Source organism: Triturus cristatus, chromosome 3_2, assembly GCF_964204655.1.
Source record: "Triturus cristatus chromosome 3_2, aTriCri1.1, whole genome shotgun sequence".
Classification (NCBI taxonomy): Eukaryota; Metazoa; Chordata; class Amphibia; order Caudata; family Salamandridae; genus Triturus; species Triturus cristatus.
Genome location: NC_140584.1, coordinates 316,818,721 through 316,839,502, shown reverse-complemented (window position 1 = coordinate 316,839,502; position 20,782 = coordinate 316,818,721). Strand labels below are relative to the sequence as shown.

At 48.0% G+C, this 20,782-nt stretch overlaps 1 protein-coding gene across 1 annotated transcript in view; it reads left to right on the top strand.

Annotated features, from left to right (window-relative positions):
• The first annotated feature begins 4,657 nt into the window (after nt 1–4,657).
• LOC146857262 (uncharacterized) overlaps nt 4,658–20,782 on the top strand; it is a 107,627-nt gene continuing 91,502 nt past the window's right edge. Inside the window, exon 1 of the mRNA XM_085647773.1 lies at nt 4,658–4,709. The gene's annotated coding sequence lies outside the window, so the exon portion shown is untranslated. The remainder of the gene's footprint in view (nt 4,710–20,782) is intronic.

Genomic DNA, 20,782 nt, shown 5'->3' with positions numbered 1-20,782 from the left:
CAGAACCACCACCTCAGCCTGACTCAGCAACACCACGGCATTACTCAGGACCACCTCAGCATGACTCAGACCCACCACAGCATAACTCAGCACCACCTCAGCATCAGCACATCACCACTTGAGCACTACCACAGCATCACCTCTGCATCCGCACTGCACCATCTCAGCATCAACACAGCATCACCTTCTTATCAGTACACTACCTCCAGTGCAGCATCAACTCAGCATCAGCTAGCACCACCTCGGCACCAATGCAGCATCACCTCAGCACCAGTGCTGCACGACCACAACATCAGAACATCACCATCTAAGCATCAGTACAGCAGCACCTCTGCAACAGTGCACCGCCACCAGGCAGCCCTACCTCAACACCAGAGCACCCCCACCTCATCAATAACTCAGCACCAATGCAGCATCACTTCAGCATCAGCGTAGCACCACCTCAGAATCTGTGCAGCATCACCTCAGCACACCATCACCTTAGCATCACTCAACATCACCTGAGCACCAGCTTAGCAACACCTGAGCACCAGCTCAGCACCACCACCAACTCAGAATGACTCAGTACCACCACAGCATCACTCAGCACCTGCACAGCATCATTCAATAAAACAACAGCATCACTCAGCACCACCACAGCACCAGCACGGCATCTTCTCAGCATCACTCATCAGCACCACAGCACCACCTCTGCATCAGTGCACCATCACCATTGCAGCACCAACTCAGCACCAGTGCAGTCCCACCACAGCATCAGTGCAACACCACCTCAGCAGCAACTCAGCAGCAACTCAGCACCACTTAAGCATTATCGCAGCACCACCTCAGCACCAGTGCAGAATCACCTCAGCACCAGCACCAACTGAGCATCACTCGGCACCATCAAAGCATGACTCAGCACCACCTCAGCATCACTCAGCGCCACGTCAATATCACTTAGCACCACCTCTCCACAAGCACACCACTACCTCAGTATCACTCAGCTCCACCTCAGCACAGCATCAGTGCAGTACCACCTCAGCCTCGGCACAGCACCACCTCAGCATCAGCACAGCACTACCTGAGTAGCACCACCACATCATCAGCGCACCACCACCAGTGCAGCAGCAACTAGGCACCAACGGTGCCCTACCATAGCATCAGCACAGCACCACCTCGTCATCAGTGCAGCACTACTTCAGCAGCAACTCAGCACCAATGCAGCACCACTTCAACATTAGTGCAGCACCACCTCAGCAGAACATCACCTCAGTGCCAGCGCAGCAGCAACTCAGCATCACTCAGCACCACCTGAGCACCACAAAAGCATCACTCAGCACAACCTCAGCATCACACAGCACCACCTGAGCACCACCTCCACAAAACCTCACCACCACCACAGCACCACCTCAGCACCAGTGCTACCAGTGAAGCAGCAACTCAGCATCAGCACAGCACCACCTCAGCACCAGCACAGCACCTCCTCGACATGAGCACAGTGCCACCTCAGCATCAGCACAGAACCACTTCTATATCAGTACACCACCACCAGAGCAGCCCCACCTCAGCCCCTGCGCAACCCCACCTCAGCAGCAATTCAACACCAACACAGCACCAGTTTAGCATCAAAACAATACCACCTCAGCATCAGCGCAGCATCACTTCAGCACAGTACCAGTTCAGCATCACTCAGCACCACCTGAGCACCAGTGCAGCACCACCACCTTAGAATCACTCAGCCTCACCTGAGGACCATCACAGAACCACCTCAGCATCTGAACAGCAAAATCTCAGCATCATCATAGCACCATCTCCTCATCAGTGCACCACCACTAGCGCAGCACCACCTCAGTTACCAGAGCAGCATCACCCCACCACCAGTGCAGCACCACCTCAACATTAGTAAAGCACCGTCTTAGCATCAGCAACACCTCTGTAGTGCACCACCACCAGCACGGCCCCACCTCAGCACCAGTGCAACCCCACCTCAACACCAGGGTAGCCCCACCTCAGCAGCAATTTAGCACCAATACAGAACCAATTCTGCATCAGCGCAGCACCACCTCAACATCAGTACAGCATCCCCCCAGCCCAGCACCAACTCAGCACCAACTCAGCATCAGCTGAGCACCAGGTCAGCACCACCTGAGCACCAGTTCAGCACAACCTGAGCACCAGTGCAACACCACCACATCAGCATGGCTCAGCACCACAGGATCACTCAGCACCATCTCACCATCACACAGCACAACCTCAGTATCACTGAGTATCACCTCGCACCAATTTCACATCAGCATCACTCAGCACCACCTGAGTAAGATTCAGCATCACCTGAGTATCACCTCCGCACCAGCACACCACCACCTCAGCATCACTTGGCAGCACCTCAGTCTGCCCTCAGAATCTGGCATCTGTTGATTCTCCCCTAGTGTCCATCAGCTGCTTGTATTATAATTCATGCACTATTTCCTAACTCACTCTCCCCGTTGTTTATGCCCCCCATAACAAAGAAAAGCTATGACAAACAAGCAATAGAGTAGGCAGGAAGAAGTTGCTAGCTTTGCTAGGACAAAAAAAATGAAAGACATTTTTTATGTTAGTTTTTTTTAATAGGGTCATTTAGCTGTACACAGTGTCTTCTTGGTTATAATGAAGGTAACAAAAATGCTTATAACACTTTTTTTATCATAACTTTTCAGCATGCTGCACAGCTGCCACCATGCTCTACAACATAGATTAAAGACATTGGCAAAGCCAATACCTCTGGATAAACACTTATATCAATGCTTGTTACCTTCTGCCACTGCCTAAAAGGACTGCAAATCAAATCCTGTAGACTCCCTCGGGTGTCAGTGAAGAGTTTTGCACTACACAAGCTGTTTTACCGGCAACAACTACTTCAAACAATAGCCCCAAAACCAAAAGATTGATGAACAACGCTGCTGAAAGGATGGACCCTGGAATTGTAAAAAAGGCCATTCAAGTGCATGCTGAGAAGGGCCGGAAGTCATAGGGCACTAATACAAGGATGGAATTTGGCCCCCTGCCTGCTGTTTGACTTGCAAAATACATCAAAAATTAGTGTTCAGCAGGACTGTTCAGCGGGACTATGACGGCCTCTGGGCTCCGGTGCCACTGCACCTGCTGAACTACTGAAAACTACGTTGTTCTCTAGCAGTACTAGGGCATTACTGTGTTGTCTGGTAACAGGAATCACCCTCATGGAGCAACCACAGAGAAGTTCCATGGTACAAAAAGCTCGCCGCACTGCAAAACTAATTTTTAATCATCGTAATCTGTCACAAAATTACATCTCATCTGCACTAGAAACTGGTAATCAGTCATTACCAGAACAACACAGTCCTGTAAGTAAACGGGTTTAGTTGTGAGTCTAGGGGTCTTAATCTGGTAACACAAGATCAAAAACTAACGGTGTGTACAGTGGCAAAATTTTTCATCGAACGTTGGGGCATATTATCAAGCACTGCGTTAAAATTATCGCCGCTTTAAGCGGCGATAATGGGCTTGATAATATGCCGCAGAGAATTCCCATAGAAGCCCATGTTGACGACCAGAACATGGGTATGTTAACGCCGTTTGTTGATAATATGCCCCTTTACTTTTTTTTCAAAAAATCGGAAAATAAGCGAAACTCTTCATTTTGCATCTGAACTGGTCGTTCGCATGAAGACTGAAACTTTCACATTTTTACATATTTTTGGATAGAGGCGGTTGTCCCCAGGCCATTGCCCTGCCCTAGCCATGTGTCCTATTCTAGAGTTTCGGTCTGACCTATTTCTATACCCCTGCCCTGTGCCACGCACGTTAAGGCGTGTTAAGCAACTATTATGTCCTAGTCCCAGGCATCAACCACCTGTCCTCGCGGGCTGCCCGGCTCTAATCGCAAATACTGCCCTAGTGCAGCGCCTTTTCCTAACCCTTGCTTTGATAAGAGGCTGCTTTGCCGCTGCCCCGTTCCCTGTTCCAGATGCATTTACCGCTTCTTGAGGTACCCTGCCCCACTTGTATACCCATTACCTGCAATAGCCCCAGGCCCAGCCCTGATGTCTTCTTATAAAGCTTCATATTATGCCTCGGGAAGGCCACACGCTGCCATATCCGATTTCCCTTCTCTAGTCCTCATATGTATCCCGTGCTAGACCAGGACCCGGCCCTGGTTCCGGGTAATCGGCTGATCGCCCTCATCCCACTGTTGCCTTCTTCTTGTGATCTATGTTTAGGGCAGACATTTGTACGATTTAAACTTAACAGGGCCCGTGGGGGGAACCAAGGGGCCACAATCTCGACACTCTCCACTGCACCCCTCTACCTTGAACTACGACCGTAAACTCACTGGGATGTTTAGCATTGCGCCAAATATGCGCTCAATCTGGAGGTGGAGGGAGATGTTGCACTTTCTCCGACCCGTGTCCACCTCCGTAAATAAGAACCCATCCCACTGTGCACCCCAAGTCCCCCCGCCCCCTCCTCTCACCGCTGGGTGCAGCTGAAGCACGCATAATTTGCAACGTTAACATCTAAAACATGCGCAAAATATTCAGTCAGTGGCCTCAGGGCGCGAGAACCATACAATGTTCCAGAGATGTCTATTCGGGGCGAGGCAGGCTCTGACGCTGATTGGCTGCCTTGGTTTCTTCCTGCACATCACCTTTAATAGCCACATCCGACCTGTGCAGCCACAGAGAGGAGCCGGCGAAAGGCAGAGACAGGTAAGGGGAGGGACAGGGAGGGAGATCGGGAGGCATGGGGCTGAGGTGAGATGCACTAGAGAGAGAAGTGAGGTGAGGAGCCGAGGGTCCACCAGGAATGGTAGGTGTCTGAGGAAGGTTGTGAGGGTGAGACCCAGAGGCGAGAATGTTGAACGGCACAGAGAGATGTGTGGGGCACCCTCAGTGAGAACTAAGTAGGGACATTCAGAGAGGTATGTATGGGAATGGCGCAGAGAAACTCCTGTAAGACATGTGCTGAGGACACCAGACAGAAACCAAGACAGATATTCCAGAGGGAGAGCTCTGCGAAAGATGTGAGAAAAGGAATCTCTGAGAGACATGTTGGGCGACCCAATGAGATGTGCAAGGTGGATAACAAGTAAATATTTTAGTGGCAGACTGAGGGAAACATGAGAGAAAGATCTAGAGAGAGGTGTGAGACCCCAAGGAAAATGACCACAACATAACGAGGGTAAGTATATGTAGTTAAGTATAGAATTACTATGTGCGTTGACAATACACGTATCTTCATGGTACATAGATCTGCAGTTCAATAGTAACCCAATACTTACCTATAGTTACCTTTTGCAATATTGTGGTGGCCAGTATTTTGACCGCTCCATTTTTTTATCCTCTGTGTCGTGACATAGAACTCTCCAAACCGTGACTGCGATCAATGAGTCTTGGGTGTGTGGTTGTACTACCGTCATCTGTCTCTTAAACGGTGTTTGACTTAGAATTTGTTTACGTATGCTTTCACCATTAATTCCTTGGGCACATGAACTACAATATTAAATACACATACAGGAATTATTTCAAATATAGGGAAAAGAAGCAGGGAGAGAAAAAGAAAGAAGAAAAGCACAAAAAGCTGAATAAACAGAGAATCATCTGGAAGCTTATGAGTATATTTTCCATAGGGTTTATGAGTGCTGGTCGCAATTTTGTTCTCTCGTAGTCCAGCTTTAGATCACATGTTCACCTATATGTCTTATGAAGTCTCAGAAAAGTCACTGGAAATGTGATTGAGAGTTTGTGATAATCCCGGATTTGTAGCTCCAAGGAAGCATTTCAGGGCTGGACTTTATTCGTTAGAGTCTTTCCACTCTGGTCCAGCTTTTGATCAGAGCCTTGTGGTGGCCCCAGAAATGTCACCGAAAAGGCAAAAAATGCTCTCAGCTTCGGTCTCTAGCAGTTCTTTGATGAGGCTGTGCTTGGTTGTTTTCCCTCCTAATGTTTGGTAGTGTGGACAGGGCAGCAAGAAAGAAACAAGTCTTCTGTCTGACCACAAGTGCAGCCTGCCGAGGCTGAAAGGCGTCTTTTCATCAGCAATGGCATGGCTGGGAGGGCTCTAATTTCTATCGAAGGAGAGCAATCTCCTCTCCCATAGATTGGTCATGGTTGTCAGATGTGCCTTCGCATGCTGTGCTATGTTAAAGAGGCCAGCGGGCGGGACTTCTCCAGAGCTCTGTGCTTGGGTTATGGTTGAAGAAAAAAAATAGACTGTTGTTCTTCTTCTTTTAACCTCTGTGTGAAATTATTTAGTCATTTATTGATTTTGTAATCAGCTGGTATAGGATAGGTGAACATTTTGTTGTTCAGAGGAGTCTTTCAAGAAGGTAGTTCTTGTTTAAGCATAAACCCTTCAGGCCAATGAGAAAGTTCTTGACTTTGGAGGGCCTCGATCTGATGCCGAGTTCTTGGATCCAACCTTCGGGATGACTTTGTGTGCTCTGAGGGACCCTGTCCCTTTTAAGAGGGGATCGGTAGCACCAGTGCTTACTGAATAGGAGGAAGACACTTATCGAAGAGACCAGTCTTCAGATGATCTTTGTGAAATGGCAAGTGTGGTTGATTTCTCATGGCAGGGCATTGGGGCTGACAATGCCCGGATCATGCTGTCTCCTTCGGAATTGCAACTACATTTGTCTTGTGAGAGCAGGTTGGCCTTACTAGGTCTTAGGTTTCAATGGAGGTGTAGTTGAGGAACGGGAAGTGGCCATACTTTGGGCTGTGTTCTGCCTATGACTTGAAACAGGCGCTGGAAGTCTGAACTTTATTCCCTGTGCCACTGGGGACCAGTGCTAGTCTTTAAGAGCAGGGATGATGCGATCTGGTTTCTTTAGATTGTGACATCAGATAGCCTTTGCACTGTGGGTGCTGTCAATGGAGAGTGCAGACGAGACTTTTTAATGCATGGGTAAAGCGGGCAGTTATGAGTGGGAGGTTCAGAGAGAGACTCACTGAAACGGATGAGTGGGGGGTATTGAGATTTGTGTTGAGATACAGTGACATATATGGTGGGTAGGGAAGGTGATATTTGTGTGAGGCATAAACAAGGAGATATGCAACTGATTGTACCTGTTTGCATTGGCAGATGGGTACTTTATTGGTTTGAAGTTTACGCTCTGGGAGAAAGTACCTGAAACTTCCGTAACTGTTTAGAAGGTCTCCTCTCTCCTCCGGGTGGTTTCTTTCACTTGAAAGAAAACTCACCTTTGAGTATTAGTAGGACAGCATGATCCCCAGACTTCCGATTGCGCATTCACATTCGCAAAGTGTATGTTTTGCAGACCCCGTGTGTAAAATGGGCATGGTTTGCCAGCCAAATAGAGGTCTCTACAACATGTAGCCCAAGTGAATTCCCTCACTCCTTCCTGTGGTACCCCCAATAACTTGTTTCATAAGTGTTTGAATGTGTCATTCGTTCTTTCATATATGTCCTGTGATAACCATCACAGAGCTTTCTCGGTCTCCCCCGACTATCTCTCTTTGTCACCACTCATTTATCTGTCTCCATCTCTATCACCCTCAGCTTGTCAACATGTATTTGCTTGGGACAAGGAAGGCTATTCACCTGTCCAGGAAACGGTACGAAAGTACCAGAAACACGGAAACCATATAGGTGTATTATTTAAGCCCCATGGGGTGCGGAAGCTGGTTTGTCCCTGTAGTCAAACAGATTGCAAGGGTCCCGACACTGCCATATACCTATGTAGTACCGCACTCCCCGGCTCACAAGCAATTGCATGTGCATGCCATTCTTGTTTATGAAGTCATAGAATCGTACCAGGATAGTAACCTTTCTTTTTCTCCTGATTCATGCCCTGGACCAATTTTGGCAGTAAGAATAGGGCAGAAACATGTTGACAAGCTGAGGGTCATAGGACCATTGTACTCCTTGATTCATCCTCTCATATTTATCATAAGTACAATTATTTTTATAGTGTCCATCCACCCCCTCTAAAAAAGAGATACCTGGGCGTGGATGCGTAATTTTCAATATTAACCCCTGGTCACTATATAAATAGGAGCATACATACACAAAGAGGTCCCTGGAATAGGGTCGAGACATCCTGGCTTTTAGCAGGCAGGATGAACCCGATGATGAAGCATATCACTATCAGTGTGAGTGAGGGTTGTATACGGAAAGAAAAGCTTGTTCCTCCAACGAATCTCAAGACACCCAACAACATTATTTGGTTTCTTTGGGTTTCTTCTGCATTGGCAGACGGGTACATTTTTGGTTTGAAGACTCTTGCTGTCCCCCATCTCTGCCTTTGCAGCTCTTCGCAAGGATTTCCAGAAGAAATCCTGCCTCATAAACACTCAGGCAGAGTTTCTGCAAACCCTTTTGACCAGCACCTTTGCACTGCGCACAGTGCAAAAAAACACAGGCTCAGTTGCGTTGCAGGTGAAGCGCTGCAGTGCGACCGGGTACATAAACATCGAGTGGACACACAAACTATCCCTTCTAGATGAAAAAACAAAAATAAATATTGTTTTCTTGAAAATATTCAACATTTCGTATTGAGCATATCGCTGTTGAAAGCAAAGGATATGGTGAGTTAAAAAGTCAGTAGTTTAAAGTGGACCAAAACGCTGCCTTTTGACGAATCACAAATTGATGATAGGGCAGTGCTTTCACATAATTTAGGTATTTCTGGTTATTAGAGCACGCCTGAGAATGCAAGGGTGGGAAATATAACTAAAAAAGAATTTCCAGCACGAGAAAATATATATAGATATTTGTGCTGAGGAGCGCACAGCCTGATAATGTAAGGGTGAATACTGCATGCCACAGACTTATAGGGACAGGAGGTGTTGAGGAATGTATGGAGTGGATCAGGTACGGGGGTAGGAGGTAAGTGTCTGAGTCCTGGAGCGGTCAGTGGTTGCTGGGTGGTGTCTGGAGTTGGCACCTTCCTTTACCACTGGAAATATACAATGAACCTATAGAAGAACCACCATTTTGAGCATGCACTCGCTCTATCCTTCTCTCCGCAACATTCGCCCAGCACACAACTATGGTCCATGCAATACTGCAAGTTTTTTGCTGTTCGCATTGTGGTGCCTGTGTTTCCAGGCACCGCCATGGGAATAGCAAAGAACCACCAACTGGATTATGAGTTGAGCAATTCCAACTCGTAATATGGTCGGAGATTCTTGGGTGGTTTTGCACAGGTTTGTCATAGCAGAGGAGACGCTGTGCCAGCTCCCCTGCCCCAAACTCGTAATCAGGCCCTATGTAAAGATCAGGTTGCTGCAAGCTCTCTATAATCAAAGATAAACATACAAAGAGTGAAGACCTCCATCTAGAAACCATTAAGCTTCTCATGAAATCACCTTATTTTCATTTATTCAAATTGGATGAAAAATCTTCAGCTGTCTATTGTGGTATGTTTCATCAGGGGGTTCTACATCTATCACTGTACTGCACCATGGAGTACTATTGGTCACTTGTACAATCTGCTAGTACAGATGTACCTAATTTCTCTATGCACGCATACGTTTGATAGGTCTAATTTTGTGATTTACCTGTAGTTAGCAGAGTTTTTTCATTAACTGTGCTTACACAGTCACATTATTTTTATTGTGGTGCATTAATTGTGGCAGATTAGAGTTGCACTGCTTCACGCCTGCAATATGTTTCCACCAGGTCTTGAATTTTGATGATCAATTGCATCCTTTTTTGTCATCAGCAGATGGTAAAAAATCAAACTTCGTAAGCAAAAATGTTGGTAACTACAGATTCTTGGGCAAGGACAACATTTACATGGAACACACATAGTACTCATTGCTCTCGTGTAAACTATGTGTACTACCTGTAAATAAAACGACATGACTTCGCAGTGCACTATCTCTTAGTTATGTACGGGGTGATGCCCCTTATATTGACAATTTTGTCCCTCTTTTCGTTAAAATGGAACACCTATATTAAAATTAGGTTTGGGTGAGCTAAGATACTTTCACTGGTGTCTCCCTACTAAAGGATTAAAAATAGGAAATTCAACAAACCCTGAATCTCTTTATTGTTGACATGGATGCTTCGTATATATTGCCCCTATGGGGTCAAGGACCTTCTTCATGACTTCTATGTATCTCACATCAAATATTGTGAAATAGTCCCTGGTTCATATTATATGCAAGTGCATTCAATAAAGCCTCTTATTTTTCAATCGGGAAACAGCAGTGGATAAATCCCTTCTTCAGAACGGGGCCAAAACAGTACAAGCTTCCTTCCTTCAGAGAACAGGTACAGCTAAGACAATAGTAGTGCAAACATTTCCTATCTCAGCATATGAACAAATTAGGCAGCAGGACTACAAGCATGCAAGCTTTGTTTTCTCACAAAACTGGTACTGCATGGCAGTAGCAAAGCAGCTTTACCTCTCTGATAAAAGTCTGCAAGTGCAATCTTCCATTCCCTGAGGAACAGATTCAGTAGGGCAGACTGCTACAAGCTTCCATTGCTCACAGAACATGAACAGGTAAGACATGAGTGGCATTTAGGTTACAGTCTGATCTCTTGAGTGGATATGTAACTCACTGAGAAGACTGTATAGGTCGATAAGTGAGTGAATAAGCAAGTAGTGACAGGTGATCCTCCATGTCAGCAATCCTGCACGCCCTTCTGCTGTCACTCAGAAACCTGCTATTTGAGTTTGCAAAGTATATAGAAGTAGCCGTTACCAAGACAGGACAGTATTTTTGGGGGCATCCCAGTCACTGCCTAAGTAACTATGTTTTAAACAGGCATACAAGTGTCAACCTTTTGGAAAGGTTTTGAGTGCATTTACCAAGCACTGTGGAGAAACAGCATTTACAACGCTGTCATTACATTGCATGCTATTACAACACTGTCGTTACAACAAACGCATTGTTAGTACGCGATGTAATGACTTAGTAAGTCATTACAACAACTTCCAGTAGGGGGCACTCAGGTATTAGAAATTAATTTCAACAGCTTTCCTACTGTTGCGCAAACTGGTGTAGGAATAGTAAATAATACTATTCCTAAGTCTAGCGTGCCCTCTACAGTAAGTTGTTGTAAAGACTTGCGATGTAATACATCGCGTGCTAACAACGCGGTTGTTTTAACAACCGCGTTGTAATGGCACGCAATGTCTTACATCGCGTTGTAATGTGCCATTTTCGCACTGTGCAGTCTCAGTCTTGGTGCTGATCCTCTTCAAAATGTTGAGGACCGCCACTGTCCAGGGGTATCAAACAAGATCCAGTGCTCACAAGCATTGCCCCAATCTATAGCCTAGTTTGAGGGTACAGCAGCTACCCTCGACTATGGGTGGTGACAGACTTTGAGTGTCTATCAGCATCAAAAATATAGAAGAACCTTATGTCGGCACCAGAGTTAGTTCCACATGGGAGAACACTGTATGGTGCAGGTGAAGTCGAAGAGGGTCATGGGCCCAGCTTTTTTAGCCATGTGAGCATTTTCGTACCTAAAGCGCTTTGTGGACAAGGGCTGTTCCTTGCCCTGTCTGTCCAAGGCTCTAAGCTCCTCGCAATATCTGGAGACGTGCATAGAAGCACCAATTAATACTGTTTTCATGCTTCATTTCCATAACCATTGTGCATCATCCTATATAACAAGAGCAAGACCTCTGACCCTCGATCTGAGATTTGCTCTTCCACCGCAGCTCCACTGTGCTGTGCTCTGCCTCTGATCCCTCGCAGGCAAGGTTCAAGACCGCATCGTGCCTGGTGCCCGTTGCTACGCTTCCCTTTTGTTGTACTGGTAATATTTTTTCTCATCCCTTCTCCTCGCATTGTACTGATAATTGTTTCTCATATCTTTTCTCCTCGCTTTGCACCCGTTTTGTTGTACTGATAATTGTTTCACATATCTTATCTCCTCCCTTTGTGCCCATTTTGCTGCACTGGTAATTGTTTTCATTCCCCCGTCCCCGTGGACACTTCTGTCCCCATGACCCCTCCCCCTGACTGCTCCCACCTCCCAGCTGCACGTCTCTCCCCCCTCCCTTACTTAATGGCGGCCGAATCCTGGATCTCCGACCATCCACCGCTATGACACCACCACCCTCCTCGTACTCAACACCAGAAGACCCAACGGGCCTCGCCGAACACGACCCAAGGTCAGTTCTCCTGCCTCCACTGCCGCCAGCCCTTCACCACCAACCCGGCCTACAAAATCCTCGAAGCCAGAACCGGCGACACCCTAAGATGCTTCCTCCTCAATGTGTGCTCCGTACACAAACACGCCATGGAAATCTGGGACCTACTCGGCTCTCTCTCGCCTGACATCACCTTCTTCACGGAGACCTGGACCAACGTCTCCTCCTCCCCCAACATCAACAACGACATCCCAGACGGATACAAGATCCAGAGGAAGGACCGCCCAAACCACCTGGGAGGGAGCCTCGCCATCGCCCACAAGAGCACTCTCCGTCTCACCACCTCCAGCGAAACCTTCCTCGCCACCAAACACCTGCACTTCCAGATACAGACCAGCCCCAACGCCACACTTTGAGGGACCCTTGTCTACAGGCCCCCGGCCCCTGGACACCCTTCGCCACCACCATCACCGACTTCGTCGCACCCCACGCCATCACCTCAATGAACTACATACTCATTGGAGACCTGAACTTCCACCTCAACAACCCCAGCGACCGCCACTCTACCATCCTCCGGGACAACCTCGCTGACATCGGACTTAAACAACTCATCACCACACCAACCTACAGAGCAGTACACACCCTTGACCCCATCTTCGCGGCAGGAAACAGCACTCACTTTGGCCACACAAAGCAACAGCCAGGGACCGACAACCACTACGTACACTTCACAGTCAACAAAGCCAAGGCGCCCAAACCAGCCCCACGCCCACCACGAAGGAACTGGAGCAAGGTTACCAATGAGCAACTTAACTCCACCCTCACCCGAGACAACCACACCTGGACAACCAATGCAAACAACGCAGCCAGAGGACTCCACACTTGGATCTCCAACTGCACAGACAAGCTCGCCCTGCTACGCAACCCCGACAAGCAACGCCCTTGGAAAGCCGCCTCATTCACCACCGATCTCCAAGAAGCCAGGCGCACCTGCAGACGCATGGAGAAGAACTGGAGAAACACCAAGACAACAGAAAACTACTCCACCTACAAGGACGCCATGACAGACTACCACAACCACATCAGAACCACCAAGGGGAATTTTATCCACAACAAAATCCTCGCCAACTCCACCAACTCCAAGGAGTTTTTCAGCGTCATTCAGGAATTTACCATCCCACGCAGCGAAGCCACAGACATCACCCTATCCCAAGACCTCTGCAACAAACTTGGAACCTATTTCCACCCCAAGATCATAAATCTCTATGACAACTTAGCCAACCAGCCACCAGATGCCAGAGCTGAACCCCCGACTCCAGAGACACCAGCCAGCCCACCATCTCCAACTGGACACTGATCACGACTGAAGACACCATCTCAGCCATGAAAGGCATCCACCCAGGGGCCCCCACCAACCCCTGCCCCCCTCAAATCTACCACAGAGCCGCGTCCGCCATCGCACCTGAACTACAACACACCATCAACACCACCTTCAGAACAGGCACCTTCCCAGATGACTGGAAATGCGCAGACGTCAGGCCCCTGCTCAAAAAGCCCACAGCGGACCCAACCGACCTCAAGAACTACCGTCCCATCTCGCTGCAGAGGAAACAGTCATCAGGGAATTTAGATGATTCAGCGAAGAGAACACCGTAGTTGACCCGTCCCAATCTGGATTCCAAAGCAACTACAGCACCGAGACCGCCCTACTTTTTGCCACAGACGACATCCGCACCCTTCTGGACCAAGGCCACTCCGCAGCCCTCATTCTACTTGACCTATCGGCGGCCTTCGACACCGTCTTCCACTGCACACTAATCGCCAGACTACACAACACCGGCATATATGGAACAGCCCTGGACTGGATCCGATCATTCCTCAACGGAAGAAGCCAAAGGATCAGACTACCACCCTTCCTCTCTGTTCCCACGAAAATCACCTGCAGATTCCCACAAGGATCATCACTGAGCCCGACCCTCTTCAACATCTACATGGCGCCCCTCACAGCCATCGTCTGACAACATGGCCTCAACATAGTATCCTGCGCTGACGACACCCAGCTCATCCTCTCCCTCACCAAAGACCTCACCAATGCCAAACCCAACTTCCAGAAACTAATGTAAGACGTCACAGTCTGGATGACCAACAGCTGCCTGAACCTCAACACTGAGAAGACAGAAGTTCTCATCCTTGGAACCATCCCCTCGGCATGGGACAACTCCTGGTGGCTGACTGCCCTCGGTAGCCCACCTTCCTCCTCAGACCACGGCAAAAACCTCGGCATCGTACTCAACTCATCACTCACCATGAACCAACAGGTCAATGCCATCACCTCCAGCTGCTTCAACACACTGCGCATCCTCCACAAGACCTTCAAATGGATCCCCCCTGAGTCAAGGAAGACAGTCACTCATGCACTCATCACCAGCAGACTGGACTATGGAAACACACTCTACGCTGGCATCCACAGGTCCCTACTCCGTGAACTCCAGACAATACAGAACACCGCCGCCAGACTCGTCCTAGGTATCCCACGGCACGAACACATCAGCCAAAACCTACAATGACTTCACTGGCTCCCCGTAGAGAGAAGAGTCACCTTCAAAATCCTCACTCACGCCTACAAATGCTTACAAAACAATGGACCCAAATACCTCAACGACAGAATCAACTTTCATGTACCCAAAAGAAACCTCCGATCCACCAACCTCGCACTGGCCCAAACCCCATACATCCACAGAGCCAGAGTAGGCGGAAGATCCTTCTCTCACATTGCAGCGAAGACCTGGAACGAGCTACTGTCAGACATCAGATGCGCCCCCACCCTGAACACCTTCAGGAGGACCCTCAAGACCTGGCTCTTCAGCTAAACAGATCTGCGGATCCCCCCCCAGCGCCTTGAGACCCTCACTGGTGATTAGCACTCACAATCCCCTGATTGATTGATTATAACCACCCCCAAACTGCAGCAGGTCTCATGTCTCATGTCATGTCTCATGTCTCATGTGTGAGGCCTTGTGCAGCACCTCTGTTTTAAGGGTAAAAAGAGCTTAAATATATGCAAGTATATAAATAGACATGGTCAGATTCCACAGATCCTTGCACTATTTGTGCGCATGCTCTTGTTCCTCGCACCATTTGCGCATGTACCCTAGCCGAATACATCCTTTGTGGAAATTAAGCGAGTTTCGCCTAGGACTATTAAGGATATCAGGCATATGTATACTGTTATAAAAACATGTGCATTTTTTCTGGCTGGAAACAAGTTAACACTAACTCTGGGCAACTCCGCTAAGTGCAAAAAAACCTCCGCCGCACTACGCAGAGCTCCGCCATCGGCAGAGTATGATAGAAAAATGCGGTTCGCGGTGATTGCACAGTGCCGGATGCTTGTCCGCACTGTGCAATCATTGCAAACGGCCCCATGCACAGCGCAAGCTTTCCTTTTCTGCCGTTTGAGTCAATTTTTACTCGAGCAGCAGCTGTCTGAACGCGAACAGGCAGTTTCTCAACACGAGCGGTTGCAAGCATACGAGAACACTCGCAATGAGAAACCTGACCACCCGCGTTGAGAAATCTCACCGGGAGGTTGATTTTCCACGCTCGTGCTCACCAACTTGATGTTGACGATCGCGAACACGGAAAAATCTTGCAGAGCGGTTGATTTTCCTCGCTCACGCTCGCCAACTTGAAGTTGATGAACACGAACGAGGACAAATCTCGCCGGGAGGTTGATTTTCCTCTCTCTTGCTCGCCAACTTGATGTTGGCGAACGCGAGCGAGGAAACAAACTACGTTCCGCTACGCGGGCCAGAGTTTTTCAGATCTCGGCACTCTCCGCGTTACGCAGAGTGCAAACAACACCGCAAAGTCTGCGAGCTGAGCGGAGTTTACCACCAAGGCCTAGTTAACACCTTCACATCTGCAAGTTATCAACCACCAGGGGGAGTCTCAGGTTTATCCATCCCTACTCACCACTGACAACCAAAACATTGGGTGGCTGTCTCCATCAATCAGTGGCATGGCCCTCAAGGTTCACAGAGGAGGTTCACTTGTTGCAGAAGGGGAAGGGACCTGGTTGAGGAGATCTGAAGGAAAGTTAACTTAGGGAGACATATATAAAGGCTATTTTCCACAATGCGCACAGGTCAGAGAAGGGCTAAGATTGAACGAAATAAGAACTACCAAATCTGTGCTAGTCTGCTATTCTTGCCAAAAATAAGGAAGCCCTACCCGGGCTGTTTTCGCTATTTTCGGAATTCCTTCTCATGTTTAATGTTTGATATCTGTGTGTGGTGGATCCAGGTGAGACGTGCTGTTGGAAAGCATGAACTTAGACAACTAAGTATCACGTCTGTGCTGTGTGGGATGTATAAGGGGTGCTGTTGAATGATTGTGAGTGTTAGATTTTGAGAAAGGTGTTGTTAAGAGCTGTATCAATATCCTAAATTTGGGGAATCTGGGCAGTGCTGGGTGATTCAGAGTTGCCCTATCTAATGTTTTCTGTTGGATGATTGTATTTTTGTTAGTAGAATATACTGCTGGTAAGTGCTGTTTTGAGCCACATCTTAGCTAGGGGTGTGTACTATCTTTTGGCATGAGTGTGCTATTTATATAAACCAAATTACTGGGCCATGCACAGTTCACAGAATTTCTGTTGTCCTTTGCCTGATAGTGTAATTTTCACTCACTCGAGACCTGGTTCAAGTAGAAAATATCTCACAGAAGCAGTGAAATTGCAAGTGTGCTCTGGCTGCATGTGCTGCACTAGCAACATACATTGCATGAGTTTAGAAACTGCAGGTATAATATTCTGAACTGGTATACCACGTCTTTTGTACACGAGGGCATAACTTATGTACAAATGTAATTCAGGCAAACATGCATGCCTACTATAAATAGAGGCCACGATACTGGTGAAAATTGCACCTTTTATACATAACAAAAGTACATTTTGCACCTCCATAGCCAGCTGCATGAGGGGTGACATGGGGAGATGGGAGAGCTAGGAAGATATTTGAAAGGATTGCACTACTGAATATCGAACCCTCCATAATATTGTGGTGATAGAATTTCAAGCACCAAATTTCGAGGGACAAAGGGGCATATTTACAAGGGCATAGCGCCACTGGAAAATCACCTTTTCCAATGTTCCGATGGCGCAATGCCCTGCTCAATATTTGCGTGGCTTAACGCCGTTTTGTAAATATCTTCCCCTTTCACGCGGCTATCTCCGTGAAAGGGGCATGCAATCGGGGTTGCTGTGGGTATCCCGCCACAGCACCAATTGCTTTTTGACTCTGCCGCAGTGTTTTGCAGCAAGTCCATCATATCCTGAGGAGAGGTCAACTTAAATCTTTATTAAAGGAAGCAAATACTTATTTCTAGCTTCTCTCAGTGCTGGACACAGGTGTAAAACGTGAAAGATATTCTGATCTCCATGATGACAGAGTTTAGAAGCAGGGTATATTTGTGGATTCTTATTCCTACTTACCAAAACACTATTTAGAGGGATATTTCCTGTACGTAGACATATAATAAGACGTCTTATGCCTTGGGGGATTCAGAAGGAAAGGTAGGGCTTAGCCCACCCCTGGGAAAAGTCTGTACTCTATGTTTTATACATGTTTTAAGTAGCACAATAACCCTCATCAAGTGTATAACTTAATTGGGTAGACTGTTCTAAAGAAGAGCCATAGCTGTCTTTACTGCCAACCCTTCAACAATGCAGCATTACACTCAAAGTACTTCAAGGCGTTATTACATTTCTCCCAAAAACTGAATAAACTGAGGAGTCTTGCTTCCTTTCTACCCTCAGGAGGGATCTCAGAGATCTAGTAGCAGCATGCAGTAGTTTATATCCCCGCCTAATTATACTCACCAGAGACTGCACCTCATGAATATTGAGTCAGAATTTCCGCAAATCCCTGTGACTTGCTTCATTGCACTCTGCACAGCACAAAGAATTGGTCAGGCTGCATTACAGGTGCAGCACTACAATGCGACCTTGTCAATAAGGCACCTCGCTCTTTATTTCCATTAGATAATGTTTTTTTATTCAAATGAGGACACAAGCTTTTATTTCTTGATGCAAATAGAAACAAAACTGAAACATGTTTCTGTTGAAGACATTCATTTTGTCTTGATGAACATGTTCATGTAAAAACAAATGATAAAGTCTGTTAAAATGTAGGTAGCTGAAACTGGGCCAAATGCCCCATCGTGGGACAAAGAACAAAAAATGCATGACAGTGGAACAAAGCATTCTGACAAATCAAAGTACTGCTGATGGTTTCTTGAAAGAGACATGAGGATCGAAGGGCATGTCCTGCAGTTACAGAAGCATTTTTATGAAGAGGAAACAGGCAGAGATATTCATGCTGAGGAATGTGGAACATGATGAATTAAGGGTAAGGGTGAGGATACTGGGTGCAGCAGTTTCAGTGGGGCAGGTGGGGAATGTATGGGGTGGATCAACAGCTAGGGTGTAGCAGATAGTTGTCAGTATACCGGGTCTGGCAGTGGTTGCTTGGCAGAGTTTTTAACTGGTCATGTCCTTTACCGATATCACTCATTAGTTAGGAAACAAGCAAAACGTATTTACTTACACAGCGTTTTTGAACGGATACACTTATAGTGCATTTTAATTCTCCTTTATAAAAACAACCTTCATAATGAATGCTGTTTCATCTTCTGACAGCAATTAGTTTCTGACCTTAAAATAAGGCATTGTTTTCATTTATATTAATCATGAAATACTTAAAATCCATTTAAAACTTCCTTAATTATTCTAAAATAGAAGCATCATTTTCCAAAGTAATTAACATAACTTGTTTATTATTTGTATTTTCTTTTTTAAATTAAAAAAATGAAAATCATATTAGTAGAAAAGTATCTAAACCTGAGTGCATTAAAAGTAATCAATGTAATTTAGGAAAAAACATATAATTAAATTACTCTGCACACCTTGTCCCTATACGTTTAATAAACCACACTTAGGTGTCGATTCCGATCCGTTAAAACCCGGGTACGAACCGTCGGACGGAGCGTTTTCTCCGTCTGACTCGTACCCGGGAAAAACACCTTACAAACCCGCAAGTACGATTCGTCCTGAAATACAATTTCCGTACGATTCGTAAAACCACCGACCGACAAAAAAATACCTACAATTCCGATCCGGGCCACCGCGTACGTGACGTCCAGATGGAGTCAGGCAGCGTTTCACGAACCAGCAAGTACGATCCGTGCCTACGTCACTCCGCACGGATAATATTTTATGGCAGCCAAAAACTGCCGGGAAATCAGGACGACGTGCAGAAGGAGCACCTGTACGCGACGGACAGCCATGGACCCCATCCTACGTGTCATCCCGGCCCTCATAGCTCATGACCTGGTGCACAGGAACCGACACAGACGCCGCAGAAGGTCAGAAAACACCCAGGGGCAAAGGGGGTGGGGCAGGGGCAGGAAACATAACCCCCACCCAAGTTGAAAATTATACATGCCCTGTACATACCTGACCTCCAGGGCCTGGTCACTTCGGGGGGTGGGGGCGTGTCCACCAAGGCCTGCGTCCCACGGAAGTGGACGCGACCCGTCACAACAACAATTGTGGTATGCACCGTACCCACGCCTTAACAGCGTGGGTACGGGCCGTACCATGCCTACCCCTACGTCACCCCAACAATGGCGGTACAGCCCGTACCAACGTACTAAAGGCCTGGGTACGGCCTGTCCCACCATTGTTGGGGTGACGTACGGGTAGGCGTGGTGCGACCCATACCCACGCTCTGAAGGCCTGAGTACGGGCCGTACCCCTACGGCACCCCAACATTGGGGGTACGGCCCGTACCCAGGCCTTCAGAGCGTGGGTACGGGTTGCACCACGCCTACCCGTACGTCACCCCAACAATGGTGGGACGGCTCATACCCACGTTCTAAAGGCCTGGGTACGGGCCTTACCCCAATGTTGGGGTGCCGTAGGGGTACGGCCCGTACCCAGGCCCTCAGAGCGTGGGTACGGGTCGCACCACGCCTACCCGTACGTCACCCATACAATGGTGGGACAGCCCGTACCCAGGCCTCTAGAACATGGGAATGGGCCGTACCACCATTTGTTGGGGTGACGTACGGGTAGGCGTGGTGCGACCCGTACCCATGCTCTGAAGGCCTGGGTACGGGCCGTACCCCTACGGCACCCCAACATTGGGGGTACGGCCCGTACCCAGGCCTTCAGAGCGTGGGTACGGGTCGTACCACACCAGTGGACAGAGACATAGGGGTGTGTGCCTATCACTCCCAGCAGTGCCCAGACTTATGAGGGGTGGGTGCCTACCACTCCCAGCAGTGGACAGACATAGGAGGGGTGTGTGCCTATCACTCCCAGCAGTGCCCAGACATATGAGGGGTGGGTGCCTATCACTCCCAGCAGTGCCCAGACATGTGAGGGGTGGGTGCCCATCACTCCCAGCAGTGGACAGACATAGGAGGGGTGGGTGCCTATCACTCCCAGCAGTGCCCAGACATAGGAGGGGTGGGTGCAGAGGCCTCCCAGCAGTGCCCAGACATAGGAGGGGTGGGTGCAGAGGCCTCCCAGCAGTGCCCAGACATAGGAGGGGTGGGTGCCCATTACTCCCAGCAGTGGACAGAGACATGTGAGGGGTGGGTGCCTATCACTCCCAGCAGTGGACAGAGACA